Source organism: Canis aureus, chromosome 17 (assembly GCF_053574225.1).
Source record: "Canis aureus isolate CA01 chromosome 17, VMU_Caureus_v.1.0, whole genome shotgun sequence".
NCBI classification, from domain to species: Eukaryota; Metazoa; Chordata; class Mammalia; order Carnivora; family Canidae; genus Canis; species Canis aureus.
In genome coordinates, this window is record NC_135627.1 from 3,256,128 (window position 1) to 3,265,714 (window position 9,587).

At 51.0% G+C, this 9,587-nt stretch overlaps 1 long non-coding RNA gene across 2 annotated transcripts; it reads right to left on the minus strand.

Annotated features, from left to right (window-relative positions):
- Positions 1-442: 442 nt before the first annotated feature.
- On the minus strand, positions 443-7,237 carry LOC144287412 (uncharacterized). 2 transcript variants are annotated; one of them, XR_013355211.1, is made up of 3 exons: positions 7,048-7,237; positions 4,864-4,964; positions 443-951 (listed from the first exon to the last, which is right to left on the minus strand). It is a non-coding gene; the product is annotated as an uncharacterized LOC144287412 (long non-coding RNA). The 2 variants fall into 2 exon arrangements; XR_013355212.1 differs by lacking the exon at positions 7,048-7,237 and adding an exon at positions 5,656-5,929.
- Between the last annotated feature and the right edge of the window lie 2,350 nt (positions 7,238-9,587).

Consider the following 9,587-nt stretch of genomic DNA (forward strand, 5'->3'; position numbering starts at 1 on the left):
TGTAGATACCAAGCATCTCCCCTTGAGCTCTTCCCCCATCCCATCCCCTTCTCTGGACACCTCAGTGAGATGCAGACAATGTAAACCAGACCAGATCCCTCCCCAGTGGCTTTCCAGCACCCCTGAAGCAGTGTCCATGCGCCTTTCTATGGGTGACAAGTCGCTGACCATCCGCCATGCCCACCCACACTACGACAGGTCAATATATCAATACAGTAATTTCCCTTTAAATGTTTTAGAGTCTCAGAAGTGATTGAGAATGGAAAAGGAAAAATAATTATCTAGTTAGTATTAGATAACGTTTACCCATGTATTTGAATAAGAAATGCATACATACATACATATCTGAATGCTCATACAGACATGAAAGTTTTATTTATTTATTTATTTATTTATTTATTATGTATCTTTTGAAAAATATTTTATTTATTTACTTGGCAGAGAGAGAGAGAGAGAAAGCATGAACAGGGTGAGGGGGAGAGGGAGAAGCCAACTCTGCGCTGAGCTGGGAGCCCAATGTGGGGCTCGACCCCACGACCCTGAGATCATGACCTGGTGCATCACCCACTGAGCCACCTGGGCACCCCCAGACATGAAAGATTAAATAGTATTACTATATAAATTTATATAACCAATGCATAAGAATGCGATCCTTTATAGGATGAACAGGATCCATGTTTTCCTTTATAATGAGATGTCTGTAAAACCGGCTCCAGCTGTCACCTGCTGATAACTCCTGCTTGTTCGCGGACAGATGTCCTCTCGTTGGATCACTTGTACGCGGGTACGTCTTATGGCTCCTGCTTACTCGGGAGGCTCATCTGGGAGGCTCGTCTGGGAGGCTCGCCTGGAAGCCCCCGCCTGTGTCCTGGCTGCCTCTGTGGTCTGTCTGGGGTTCTTCTTAGCCAAGGGACCATCGTGCAGTTTGGGGAAAGCATCCCCACTTGTTTCCTGACAAAAGAAAATGCTGGGAAGCAGATTAAGGATAAAACCACAAGGATCCTCTCTTACTGAAGTCTTCCTTGAACGCTGGAACCCAAGAGAGGCTCTGAAGTAAATCTGGAATTGGCTGTCGAGGGACATTCTGAGGCTGAAATAAATCATGCATGATTTGTTATAAAATAAAGGTACCACTTTCTTGGGTTTGATTTTCCAAACTGCTGTGTTAAGTGAGTGGCAGAGAATCTGGTTCCTGATATTATAGGCTAATCCATTTTGCCAATAGAGTGTGTCACGTAGCCACACACTTTGGGGGGAAGGTAACTTAAGGAAAAATTATGTGACTTAAAGTTACTGTCTCTTCCATCAGTCTCTTTTCTCTATCACTTACAAAACAGTAATTAATAAAGAATAAAAAGGAAAAAATAAAATAAATAAAATAAATAATGAGAAGGAGCGGGCAGCCCGGGTGGCTCAGTGGTTTAGCACCGCCTTCAGCCCACGGCGTGATCCTGGAGACCTGGGATCGAGTCCCACATCGGGCTCCCTGCATGGAGCCTGCTTCTCCTTCTGCCTGTGTCTCTGCCTCTCTCTCTCCTCTCTGTGTATTGTCATGAATAAATAAATAAAATCTTAAAAAAAAAAAAAAAGAATGAAAAGGAGAAAGAACAGACTAGGATTCAAGAAGATTCTTCTCCTGTGTGATGTTGAGCAAATTACTTTACCTCTCTGGGCCTCGTGTTGCTGACATGTGAATTATCTCATAAATGATTGAATTAGATTCACTCAGCAAATATCTATACTAATCACTTGTATCAGGCCACAGGCCCTTCAACACATGCATCCATTTGATCAGAAGTGACAAGCATTAAATCATTTAAGATCCTGTACTCAGTTCACTACGCGACAATCTGTGGGGCTGATGACAATAGTCACTAGAACTCCAAGATCCCCTCATTAGGCCTTGTCAGGAGATAGAAGGGATCCGTTGCCAAGGTTTCAAACTCAGAAGCCCCCTGGCTGGCCACTTCATCGTCCCCTTCTTGTCCCCTTCCTGTCCCAGCTTCTGGCCCCACCGGGCATCCCATCCTCCGTCTGAGCCTTTAGGCTCCTGTTGCCACAGCCTCCCTCCTCTCCTGAGTGTGGCCAAGCTGTAACTTGCTGTGGCAACCAGAATGTGGATGAAGAGACAAGGAAGTCCCAAACCTGTCCTCAAGAAGCCCTGCAGCTTAGGCTTGCGCTCCTAGAATCCCCCCTTGTGTGGAACAAGCCCGGGCGCACATGCTGGCTAGGGGGGACCACAGGGCAGGGACCAGGCAGTCTGCTTGTCACAAAATCTAAGGGAGCCCCGTCCAGATTAGCAGTCACCCAACCACTTCGCAAACTCAAAGCAAAGGCTTCAGAGCAAAGGGGAAGGCTGACAGGTGTCTGCGGTTGCAGTGCTGGAGCTGTCAGCCTGCAGCATCCTGTGGCCACGGGCGTGCCTTGAACTTGTCCCGAGCCAGCAGGACCTTCTCTCTAGTCTCTTGGTTCCTCCTGCCCCACCTGGGTTCCACCTGCCATCTACCCCAGTCATCCTGAAGCTGAGAGGCCAGCCACGAAAGCCCCACCAGGGGTCTTCCTGACTGTCCCCCACCAAGATCACCCCCAAGTCAACCCCATAATTTCTACTCGCAGTTTAGATTTACTGATGCTCTCTGTTAGTCCTTTCTCCTGCACGATTGTGACGGGGGCCTCCTGTGATCCTAGCAGGGCCCTGGCTCTGTGCCGGGGGCCCCATGTCCACGTGCCCGGGCTCCCTCCCCGGTCCTCCTACCAGACCTGCCTCCCCTCCTTCTGCCTCCACAGCCATACTCTGCTCCTGGGCGCTGGGGGGCATCCTCCTGCCTGGGGCCCTCAGCCCAATCCTGTGGGCAGGGTCGTGGCACAGGGGCTGGTGAGCATATCAATGACTGGATTGTGTCACTGGGGCTTTGCATAAAGAACAAAGACCATGGAGACACCAGAGGCTGGAGCCACTAATTCCATTGTGAAGAATCAGGGACAGCGCTTGAGCTGCAGGAGGCCTCAGGAGGCCGTTTTCCCAGGCAGAGGAGGCCGATGGGCTCATCTGTGTTTCCTCCCAGTCACTGGTCACTCTCTGCCCCTCTGCACTCTGGCTTTGACTCTGACTGTGCTGTGGTGACAGCCTTCGAGGCACCCAGACAGTAGCTCACAGCCCCCTGAGCAGCTCCCTCACCAGGAGGGGACCTGTCCCTGCTCCCTGAAGTCACAGAAGCATTTCTGAGCACCAGCATGGGCCGGGCCTTGCACCCACTCCCTGGGGACTGCTTGCAGCTAAAGGCATGGGAGAGCAGGGGCAGGGGTGCAGGGGCACGGGGGGAGCAGGGACAGGGGTGCAGGGACAGGGCTTACAGCTGAGCTGTAAGCTCAAATCCCAGAAGCCCTGATCCTCTCTTGCAGTTGCCAGCAGCCTGCGTACATTTGGTTTTCCTAATGGCCTCTTAGGTTGGACAAGTCCAAAAATGGATTGTCATCTTCCCTGAAAACCAATTCCACCTCCTGACCTTTTTCTCTGAGTGGTGAGGCTAAAACTTAGCATGCACGGCTTATTTCCGCACCCCCCGGGGCCTCCCCACATCCAATCAGATTTGGTCTTTGAGGTGTCCCTGGAACCTGAGCCTTCCTTGCCATTTCCACGGTAATACATGGTTTATTATGTTGGACTCCTGTCGTGTTTTTCTGGCCATCGGGCCACCTCTGCTGCATGGCCAAATGAATCCTGTGCCATTCAGCTTGGATTATGTCATTGCTCCATATACAAAACCTCAACAGATCCCTTAGTGACCGGATAAAGTCCCAGATCGAGTTTTTAGGGTTCCCAGCCCTGATGACTCTGTGGCAGCCTGATCTATGATGGCCTGAGCTCAAGCAGACGCACAACCCTGTGCCTGAGGGCCCTGTGCCCCAGTCCCCTAGCTCTGCCTGGCGAAAGCTAGTGCCCCAGCTTCCGAGGCCATTCTCCACTGTTACCTCCCCCATGAAGACTTCCCCGATGCCTTCAAACCCAGTACTGACACTTGGCACCCTTTTGGCCCATATTTGCCTCAACTCTGAGAGCAGGAACAAGTGACCATCTCATCGGCCATAAACCTTGACTCTCACAGATTGCAAATATTTAGAACGTTGACTCAAAATAATAAGTTATGATTATGAGCACGGTGGTAACTATGGTTTTATAAGTCAGGGATAATCCTTGTAGAAATGTGCAAATACTCCAAAAGAGTAGCCTGGAGAGGTATGCTGCGTGGTTGCTAAGGAGCAAACAGCTTTAGGGGAGCTTAAATCTGGTGGGGTGGTGGCCTCTCCCTGATTAAAGTGTTTGTAGCAATATTGCAAGATTTCTCAAAGAATGTGAATGTTTGGGTCTTCAAAATCATTTGTTTGTGGAATTGTGGGTTGGTCTGAAAACGCGGCACCATAGGGAACTAGTTTGGATTTTGATAAATTATTTTTGTGGCCAGTTTGGGGAACGTAGCTATACTCTGTACTGTATGTTTTGGCGGGTCTGTTCTTCTAAGATATGATGATGGGTAACACCTGCAAATGTACAAAAGTGTGGGTCATTGTTTTCTAGCCTCTTGTATTTAATGAACCTATTCATCAGGGGAGCCCCGGATGTGTCTTTAGAGGATCTAACCACCTGATGCTACTGGCGCTTGAGAAACCCTCTACCTCCCTCCTTCATTCACTGAAAATTAGGTCAAACTCCATACTACGCACATGCAGTATTTTGAACACGTGAAGACTTTACAAGAAATAAAATAGCGGCTTAAGTTGGGGGATGAAGGCCTAGCTTTCCCTCCCCAAGGCCAAGATATCTTCAGGAAAAGGAAAACTAGCCCCCAAAGCCACACGTCTTACCCTATCAGCCGCAGATGCACAGACATCCTCACTATAGGAAGGAGATGTCTCATGTTCCCGCACTGCACCTGAGGTTCCTCTTGGTGCATGGTGTCTTGGTTCTGCGTGAGCAGGCAAACAAAGGAGATGTGTTCTTACTTCCTTTTCTCCTTTTGCCCCCCTCCCTGCCTCCCTCCTCCCAACTACCCCATCTCTCTTCCTCTCTGTCTCATGTCTCCCCATCTCTTTCCCGTTTCCCCTCATCTTCCCCCATCTCTCCCTACCTTTCCCCCATCTCTCTCCCCATCTCTCCCTACCTTTCCCCCATCTCTCTCCCCATCTCTCCCTCATCTCTCCATCTCTCCCCACCTCTCCCCCATCTCTCTTGTCATCTCTCTCCCCATCTCTCCCCCATCTCTCCCCCATCTCTCTCCCATCTCTCTCCCATTTCTCTCCCCATCTTTCCCCCATCTCTCCCTCAACTCTCCCCCATCTATCTCCCCTCATCTCTCTCCCATCTCTGTCCCTATTTCTCCCCTATCTCTCCTCATCACTCCCCCTCCCATGCACTCCCCCCCCCCCCCCCGGGCAATGTCCCAGTCAGGTAGATTTGACCGGGTGGCTACCTCTGACACCACCAATCTTTCCTCCTTACACAAATATGCACTGGGTTTTCAGAACACACTCGCTGCTTCTCCTGCCTCACCTCTGCCCGCTGCACTTAGTTTGGCTCATCCCCTCACTGACAATACCTCCCACGCTCACTCTGCAAGCCTTGGGCCTCGGCTCTACTTGCTACCTGTGCACACCCACCAGCAAGGCTACCGACCCTCCTGGACGGTGCGCTGGGGCGGCTGGTGGCATCAAGGGTTTGATGTGCTCCAGGCTGAGCACCCCCTCCTCCTTATTGTCCGGAACAGCCCCCCAGCCCACGTCATGGCTCTCCATCCTTCCACGACGCTTATCCTTCCAGGGGCTCCATCCTTCCAGGGGCTCAGTAGAGGTGGCCTTCTTCCCTCCTGCCCACAGCAGTAAGACAAGACTGTCTCCCTGGGTGTCACCCCCGTGGGGATCTCCTTTCCCGCAGCCTCACTCCCTCCAGGATGGCTCGCTTCCTTCCTTACGGGGGTCTCTCCCTTTGCCTCAGCTCCTTTCACTTGATTCTCTATTCAGATGTGTCCCAACTTCACTCAGAGCAAAAGTCCAACAGTGTCCTGAGAACCTTCCAGAAGGATGGCTCCCCATGCAGTGTGGTCCCACGGGCTAAGCTCCCCAGTGCCACCCCCTCCCCAGGTCCTGGGGCAGGTAGAACCCTCACAGCCTTCCCTGCCATTCTCTTCATTCGTGTCTACGTCCCCTGGGCTTCCCCCCTGGGCTTCCAGCTGCCTCCCGAACCCCTGCAGCAGCCCCAGTGCAGTCCAGCTGTAGGTGATGCGGGAACAGAGGACTAGCTGAGGACAAGGCACAGGCTTGGGGCTGCACATTGACAAGCCCTTTGACACAGGTAGAGAGACCTTCCTCTACGGACGCAGCTGCCTCGATGTTCATGCTTTGCTCAGGGCAGAAGGCAATCTTAACCCGGCCCCAGGATCCTGTAAGCCTACTTTAACACGTAAAAATTCCTTTAGAAATTTTCTTTATCTCTAAACCCCCAAGATACGTGTTGGCAATCATCGCCCGAGCACGTGGCCCACGGATACACATCTGAAGGGTCTCATGACCAAGGTTTTATTAGACAGTAATCAGTGACCTTTTCCTAAAAGCAGCCAGCCCCCTCAAGGTCCTGGAAGCCTTGCTTCCAAAATTCCAGAGAGGACGCTATCCTCAAACCCCTCTCACTCCCAGGTATATACTCGCCACCCTCACAGGCCTGGGGCAGCTGCTCTTCCTGCCCACGGGTCCTGTCCCTGGGCTTTAATAAAAGCACCATTTTGCCCCAAAGATGTCTCAAGAATTCTTTCTTGGTCATCGGCGATGGCCCTCGCCTATATTCCAAAGCCTCATCACAGGGACTGTCCCCAGGATAGTCAGGCAGGGACTTCTGTCCTGGCTACTTGTTTACATAAAAACTCCAGCCATCGCCCCCATAGTTCATACACGCCCTTCCGATCTCCTTTCTCTGCAACATGTGTCCCTCTTTACAGCACTGCACGTTGCACAAGATACGTATCTCGTGTGTTGTCCATCTTTGCGACCAGAACGCACCTGACATGGGCAGTGATGGTTGCTCTGCCCCTCCTCGAAGCGCTCCTGGTGTACCCCGGGCATGCTTCAGCACAGCCTTTGTGAATCCTTTGTTGTGACAACCTGGGACACGTTCCAGAATCTTGGAGCTGGAAGAGGCCCCAGAGGGGTTGACTCCCCTTTCCTTCTCCGCGCAGAACCATCAGTGGACGTGGACCCTTCCAGTCCTGAAGCAGGCCCTGTCTGGTGGTGGGTGGGTGCTCACAGTCAGAGGAGACCCCGCCTTCCCTGCCACTGAAGGCCTTCACACCAGGATTCCTGTCATCCTCGTGGCACACACACACCTGCCAGGACGGGCGGGCCGTAGACATATTTCCGTGGAGCAAGGCAGCAAGGATAGCATTTCTGATGATACAGCTGACGAATGGCGTGGAGGCCACCCTCCCTGGCACGCCAAACCCTTCTGCAGTGAATCCCAACCCATTGACCCCTTTAGGATTTTATGATAAATACTAAGTAGGGAAATAGAGTAGCTTGATCTTACTTCCAACAAATCAGCTGGGTTTACTGATTTATACCAGTATCTACCTCTACCTGTAAAAAAAAAAAAAGTCTGTTATATAAGTTTTGGAATCATCCGCCCTTTGGTAAATAAACTTAATTGCCTTCATTATAGATTACCAGTTGTCCCTACATTTTATATTTTACAGTTTAAATCACTATACACTTGAATTTATAGGAAACAAATGGGTTTCCTAAAATCCCGAAGAAATATATTTATTTAGTATAATCCAAGAATTTCATAATTCCAAACTGAAAAGCATGCGCTGAAATAAAATGTCCATAACCTATGGAAGTCACTATGACTTAATCTTATTATCTAGGGTCTCTGATATGTTCACCACATGTACTTAGCTAGAAAATTAATCTTGGCATTATCGAATATCTTAAGTACCACTAGGATTCTTCCGTTCTTAAAAATGATATTCAGAGTTGCAAATCAAGACACAGAGTCCCACGTGAAAACAGGTGCAGGAACCTGGGACTCTGCTGGTTCCTGTTGGAGGGACTCTGCTGAGCAACTCTACAGTTTGGTCTTCAACGTTAGGCCACCATGATTCTCCAAAAGCTCCATGACTTAAAACAACTTTTTCATGGCATCTGAGTTGTTTGCATGTTTTCCCAGCACTGGGGTGTGGGGAGAGGAAAAAGAGAGACAAACAGGCCCCTGAAGGAGGTAAGTAGAGTGGAGGAAACAGTAGACACCTTGTCAAAGATTTCTTTCACAAGGCAGCTTCCCTGCCTTAACTCTACACAGTCCTTGTGGGGGAAGAAGTGATGACTGTTTAAAGGACCTACGAAAGTGCGTGTTCCCTAGAACAGAGCTGGGGGTGTGGGGGGTCGGGGGGGGGGGGGTGCTAGGTATGTGCTGCCGGCTTGGGAAGATGGTAATCCTTGAACTCTGCTCCACCGAGGCTGGGGCGGGAGGGGCGGGGAATGCGGGGCCTCTGCAGACCCAGCCAGCCTGCAGGCATTCCTGAATCTGAGGAAAACACTTTAATTAATATGTAAAACAGCAGTGGGAAGAAAAGCTAGGTTAATTTCCAAACCACATCACTACGGGCAGCATTCAGGTTATGAAACCCTGGGACACTTATAGGAGTTCTTGTTTAAAGGCACAGAGGTGCTTTTGTGTGTGAGCAGCTACTGAGGCGCTCAGAAGCCCTTTTATCTGCCCCCCACAGTGGTAGTCCTTTTTCTGTGCTTAAAAACATTGCCTTTGACTGGCAGGCTGCTGTTTTTAATTTGCAATGCACCCTCCGCTCAGTGAAACCACCCCGGGGCTCCTGGGGGGCTGGCAGGCCGTTGTTTGGGACCAGCTGAAAGCAGCTGAAAGCAGTGTGGACAGGGGAGCTGCTGGCTGGCTGGCTTTCTGGGGCTTCCTTTGTCTTGGTGCCGGCTACCTTTGGAATGTGGGGAGCAGGCCTCTTGCTGCTCAGGAAGCTGCTCTGCACTTGCCTGGGGTGAGGCTGTAGCTCATTTCCTGGGCTGAGTTCTCCGACCAGACCTGCACAGGCTGCATCCCCTTCTCCCTGCTCCAGGCCAGGACCGGCTCCGGCTGAGACACGGATCCTCCAAGGGGAGGCGTGTGAACGAACACGGCCGAGGAGTCTTCCCTCCGTTGGACCTGACGGGCTTTGTTCAGTGCTTGAACTAACCCAATTAACGCTGCCCAAAGACCTGCAGACAGGTGACTGGGTGCGCCTCCTGACTCCCGCCTTCTCCATGGCTCAGGTAACTAGAGTGGACGTCTGCACGCTGGTCCCCAGACACCCTGTGCGGGACCCAGAAGCTTGGAGCAACGCTGTATCCCTCCTACCCCTCGGCCTCATCCAGTAAAATGCCCAAGCCTGGCCATTAACACCTGAGCATCCTCAACATCAGATAAGGATGTGTTCTTGGATTGTGCACTTCTTTAAGAATTAAACTCCCCCAGGAGGAAAAGCATGTTTGCACACATATGCAAAGCTTGAGTACATTTTCAGGGGGTTTTGCACACA